The sequence below is a fragment of the Melanerpes formicivorus genome, unplaced genomic scaffold (assembly GCF_026170545.1).
Source record: "Melanerpes formicivorus ecotype bairdi unplaced genomic scaffold, bMelFor1.0.p_v2 SCAF_10, whole genome shotgun sequence".
NCBI classification, from domain to species: Eukaryota; Metazoa; Chordata; class Aves; order Piciformes; family Picidae; genus Melanerpes; species Melanerpes formicivorus.
The window spans coordinates 10426201-10431860 of NW_027142362.1; positions in this window are offsets into that span (position 1 = coordinate 10426201).

The following is a 5660-nucleotide window of genomic DNA, read 5'->3' on the forward strand; positions in this document are numbered from 1 at the left end:
GGAGGCAATACCAGCAGCTCCAGCACCCCCCAGCTCCTTCCCTCGTGGTGGGGCTGAGCCCCTGCAAGCTGGCACAGAATCACAGGGGACCTCTGGGGATCAGCCACTCCAAACCCCCTGCCAAGGCAGGCTCACCTAGAGAGGATCACACAGGAAGGCATCCAAGTGGGTTTGGAATATCTCCAGAGAGGGAGACTCCACCACCTCTCTGGGCAGCCTGCTCCAGGGCTCCATCACCCTCCTCATGTTTAGATGGAACTTCTGATGTTCCAGTTTGTGCCTCTTACCCCTTGCCCTGTCACTGACAAAAGCCTGGTCCCAGCCTCCTGACACCTACCTTTGAAGTACTGATGAGATCCCCCTCAGGCTGCTCTTCTCCAGACTAAAGAGCCTCAATTCTCAGCCTTTCCTCCTCACAGAGATGTTTCAGTCCCCTCAGCATCTTTGCAGCCCTTTGCTGTACCCTCTCCAGCAAGTCCCTGCCCTTCTTGAACCTGGAAGCCCAGGACTGGACCCAGGATTCCAGATGTGGCCTCAGCAGGGCAGAGTAGAGGGGATGAAGAACCTCACTCTCCCTGCTGGCCACACTCCTCTTGATGCATCCCAGGTTGCCATTGGCCTTCTTGAGCCAGCAAAGTGCTTCATGGCCATCCTGTTGTCCAGCAGCACTGCCAGGTCCCTTTCCCCAGAGCTGCTCTCCAACAGATCAGCCCCCAACCTGTGCTGATGTTGACACAGGCAGCCAGAGCAGAGCAATGCCACCACCCAGAGCAGAGACCTGGAGTCATTCAGCCTGACCCACCGTGGCACAGCCCCCTAAGAAGAGCACATGATGCCCCTGGGACAGCTCAAAGTACCACAGCCACCACACACACAGTTCACTGCTGGGGAAGACACCAGGGAAGGGTTGGTGGGAAGCACCCACCTGCAAGGTCAGTGCTGGGGAAGAGACCAGGGAAGGGTTTGTGGGGGCAGCACCCACCTGCAAGGTCAGTGCTGGGGAAGACACCAGGGAAGGGTTTGGGGGGGAAGCACCCACCTGCAAGGTCAGTGCTGGGGAAGACACCAGGGAAGGGTCTGGGGGGGAAGCACCCACCTGCAAGGTCAGTGCTGGGGAAGACACCAGGGAAGGGTTTGGGGGGGAAGCACCCACCTGCAAAGTCAGTGCTGGGGAAGACACCAGGGAAGGGTTTGTGGGGGCAGCACCCACCTGCAAGGTCAGTGCTGGGGAAGACACCAGGGAAGGGTTTGTGGGAAGCACCCACCTGCAAAGTCACTGCTAGAGAAGACACCAGGGAAGGGTTTGTGGGGGCAGCACCCACCTGCAAAGTCAGTGCTGGAGAAGACACCAGGGAAGGGTTGGTGGGAAGCACCCACCTGCAAAGTCACTGCTAGAGAAGACACCAGGGAAGGGTTTGTGGGAAGCACCCACCTGCAAAGTCAGTGCTGGAGAAGACACCAGGGAAGGGTTGGTGGGAAGCACCCACCTGCAAAGTCAGTGCTGGGGAAGACACCAGGGAAGGGTTTGTGGGGGAAGCACCCACCTGCAAGGTCAGTGCTGGGGAAGACACCAGGGAAGGGTTGGTGGGGGAAGCACCCACCTGCAAGGTCAGTGCTGGGGAAGACACCAGGGAAGGGTTGGTGGGGGAAGCACCCACCTGCAAGGTCAGTGCTGGGGAAGACACCAGGAAAGGGTTGGTGGGGGAAGCACCCACCTGCAAGGATGCCATGGCTGAGCCTGGGCAGAGCTGCAGGGTCTCTGTGTCCTCCTCTCCCCTGCTGTGGAGTTGCAGTGACAGGCAAAGCAGCCAGGCTCAAGGTAGGGGCCTCACCAGGAGCCCATCTGACACAAAGGCTGCTGCACAGGGCAGGCTCTCAGTGGCAGCAGGAAAACAGTGGGGATGCACCCAGCCCTCCACACCCCACGGTGCAGGAAGCCACCTCAAATGGGAGCAGAGGAAGGAAAAAGGTGAAACAATGCATGGGGCAGGATGTGGAGACGAAATGGCAGCAGCAGCACCTCCCAGCTGCAGAGCTGGGGCCACCTTTGCAGCCATGGTCATCACTGCTCAGCCACAGCCTCCAAAAGCAGTTTTCCATGTGGAAAAATCACATCCTGCAGGAGGGAGCTTGGCCAGTTAAGCTCCCCCAGTGGTAGCCACTCTGTGCTGTGTGCCAGGAGGCTGTTCCCAGTGGTGCCTCCCTCCCAGGCCACCCAGTGTGGGCTGCAGCACCCTGCACCTGAAAGCATCAGATCTCCTTCTCTTCAAGCACTGCCTCAGCTTCTCCAGTGGGTGCAACCCTGTCCAAGGCACACTCTGACCCCAGGAGCACACAACAGCCACCCCAGGTTCTGCATGAGCCAAGGGCTCCAAGGTGACCATCCATGGACCTCTCACTCTGAGCTTGGTGTGAAGGTGCTGCCTGAAGCAGGTGAGTCTAGAAGATGGGGCCAGGCCTTTGAGCAGGGCCTGCTGTGACAGAACAAGGGGTGATGGGTCCAAGTAGAAGAGGGAGATTCAGACTGGAGAGAAGGGAGAAAGGTTTGATCCTGAGGGTGGTGAGAGCCTGTCCCAGGCTGCCCAGAGAGGTGGGAGATGCTCCATCACAGGTCAGGCTGGCTGGAGCCCTGAGCAACCTGCTCTGGTTGCAGATGTCCCTGCTGGCTGCAGAGGGGTTGGACTGGATGAGCTTTAGAAGTCCCTTCCCACCCAAGCCAGTCTGGGATTCCATGCTGATAGCACAGACTAGGAACAGCTCAGCTCTCCCAGGAGCTCTAAGGAGCTTCCCAGCTCAGAGGGACACCACAGGAGGAGAGCCCCAGGAATCATCCAGTTCTACAGCCACACTTTCCTTGCCTGAAGGGCCCTGGGCTGGGGACACAGGAATAGAGGCTGCACTGCTCATGAAGCCTCAGTGCTGGCCCAGCCTTCACAGGTTCACAGAATGGTTTGGGTGGGAAGGAGCCTTAAAGTTCATCTTTTTCCAAGGCCCCTGCAATGGGCAAGGACACCTTCCACGAGACCAGGTTGCTCAAGGCCTTGTCCAATCTGGCCTTGAACAGCTCCAGGGAGGGGGCAACCACATCCTCCCCTGGGCTCAGGCTGGTCTAACCCCATCTTTGCATACCAGTAGATGCTCTGGAGAACACTGTGTCCAGGGCCAGCTGGCACAGCAGCAGCCCTGGCTGGCTCCTCAGGAAGGGCACAGGCTCACACCCACCAGTGCTGGACCAGCCCTTTGGCAGAGGAGTTCTCAGATCTTTAGCTCCTGTGGTTTCCTGCAATAAACCAGCTGTGATTAAAAGCTGGTCTTCTGCCCAGAAATAGCAGCTACTGAGACCATGGCCAAGTCATGCAACACTTCTCAGATGTGACCAAAAACCTTTTTCAATCATCCCTAGAGACTCACCACAAGCAGCTCTTGCAGGCACAAGGGGCTGCAGAAGGCAAGTGGTGGAGTTAAAAGCTTTGCATGGCCCACAGGGGATGAAATAACTTGTAGGGGAACTCCAGATCCTGTCCCACAGATGCAGAGTTGAGGCAAGAAGCCCTTGCCACAGGAAGCAAACCTGATGTACCAGATCCAGTCCTGACTTCTCTCTTCTTGTTGAGTTGGGGGGGAATCAGCTGCTAAGAGTTTACCAACAGAAGGGAGAAGATCCAGAGTAGGCCAAAGATGATCAGAGGGCTGGCACACCTCTCCTATAAAGGCAGGCTCAAATCTGTTCAGCCTGGAGGAGGCGGCTCTGGGGAGACCTTAGATACTGAGACAGAGCTCTAAAGGAGACCTACAGGAAGGCTGGGGAGGGACTGCTGAGAAGGGTCTGGATGAGGGACAATGGTTTGAGACTGGAGCAGGGGAGAGGTAGGTTGGACAGTAGGAGGCAGTTCTTCACCATGAGGCTGGAGAGACACTGGAAGAGGTTGCCCAGAGATGTGGTGGAGGCCCCATCCCTGGAGACATTCAAGGTCAAACTTGATGTGGCCCTGAGCAGCCTGCTCCAGTTGGGGATGTTCCTGCTGAGTGCAGAGGGGTTGGATAAGATGACCTTTGAGGGTCCCTTCCCATGTAATGCAATCTGTGACTATCACCTTGGCCTGAAAGAGCTGGTACAGAAGAGTTTGACAGGCCTAAGGGATACACAGACAAAAGACCTGAAGAGGAGATAGCTCCCCAGACAGAGCTTAGCTGAGGGGGCTGGAACAGGGAGTTCCTGAGAGAAGCAAGGAAAGGAAACAAGAGGCAGACAGGACACAGCTCACTACACTAACAGTCCTTGTGCAGCCTGGAGCCAACTCCATCAAGGACCTTCCCAGAAGCAGTGCACAACCCTGCAGGGAACTTGCAACATCAAGAAGAGAGATAAGCTTCATGTTCCTGATAGAGACCAGAGCCAGGCACAGCACCAAGCTGCTGTGAAAACAATGAGCACAAAAGCATCTTGTAGGGCCAGAGCCTCCTTCCTGCTCCACTTCATGTTCCTCTCACACATTTCCTCAGCACCTCTTCTGTGATTAAAGCTTCTGCCACAGCTCTTCTTGCAGCAGTACTGAGACAAGCATCAGGAGCTCAAGGGATCCTGGGTGCACAGTGTGGTCAGCAAGTCAGTGGAGCTTCTCTCCTCTAAGCTGCCCTAGGGAGGCTGTATCTGGGGTACTGGATCCAGTTCTGGGCTCCCCAGTTCAAAAGACAGGGAACTACTGGAGAGCCCAGTAGAGGCTGGGAAGATGCTGAGGAGCCTGAAGCATCTCTGAGGAGGAAAGGCTGAGAGCCCCAGGGCTGCTGAGCCTGGAGAAGAGCAGCCTGAGAGGGGATCTGCTCAGCAAGAGCTGAAGGGTGAGGGGCAAAAGGGTGGAGCCAGAGTCCTGTTAGTGGTGGCCAGTGACAGGACAAGGGGCAGTGAGCACAAACTGGAACCCAGGAGGTTCCACCTGAAGATGAGGAGAAAATTCTTTGGTGTGAGGGTGCTGGAGCCCTGGAGCAGGCTGCCCAGAAAGGTTGTGGAGTCTCCTTCCCTGGATAGCTTTCAAACCTACCTGGACATATTCCTGTGTGACCTTCTCTAGGTGACCCTGCCTTGGCAAAGGGGTTGCAGTGGCTGATCTCTAGGGCTCCCTTCCAACCCCTACCATCCTGTGATTGTGTGAATTCTGCAGCAAATGTACCTTAGCCTGGAGGCTCAGGGGAGACCTTACTGCTCTCTACAGCTACCTGAAGGGAGGTTGTAGCCAGGTGGGGGTTGGTCTCTTCTCCCAGGCAAGCAGCACCAGAACAAGAGGACAGAGTCTCAAGCTGCACCAGGGGAGGTTTAGGTTGGATGTTAGGAGGAAGTTCTACACAGAGAGAGTGATTGCCCATTGGAATGTGCTGCCCAGGGAGGTGGTGGAGTCACCATCGCTGGAGGTGCTTAGGAAGAGACTGGATGGGGCGCTGGGTGCCATGGTTTAGTTGATTAGGTGGTGTTGAGTGATAGGTTGTACACAATGATCTTGAAGGTCTTTTCCAACCTGGTTAATTCAATTCTATTCTAAACTGCTATCATTACTCACAGACTATTTAATGACCCCAGAGAGGAAGACAAACATCAATTCCCTGTTGGAACAGGAGGCAGAGGCCTTAACTGGCAACCCTTGGAACGAAAAAGAAAAGACAGCATG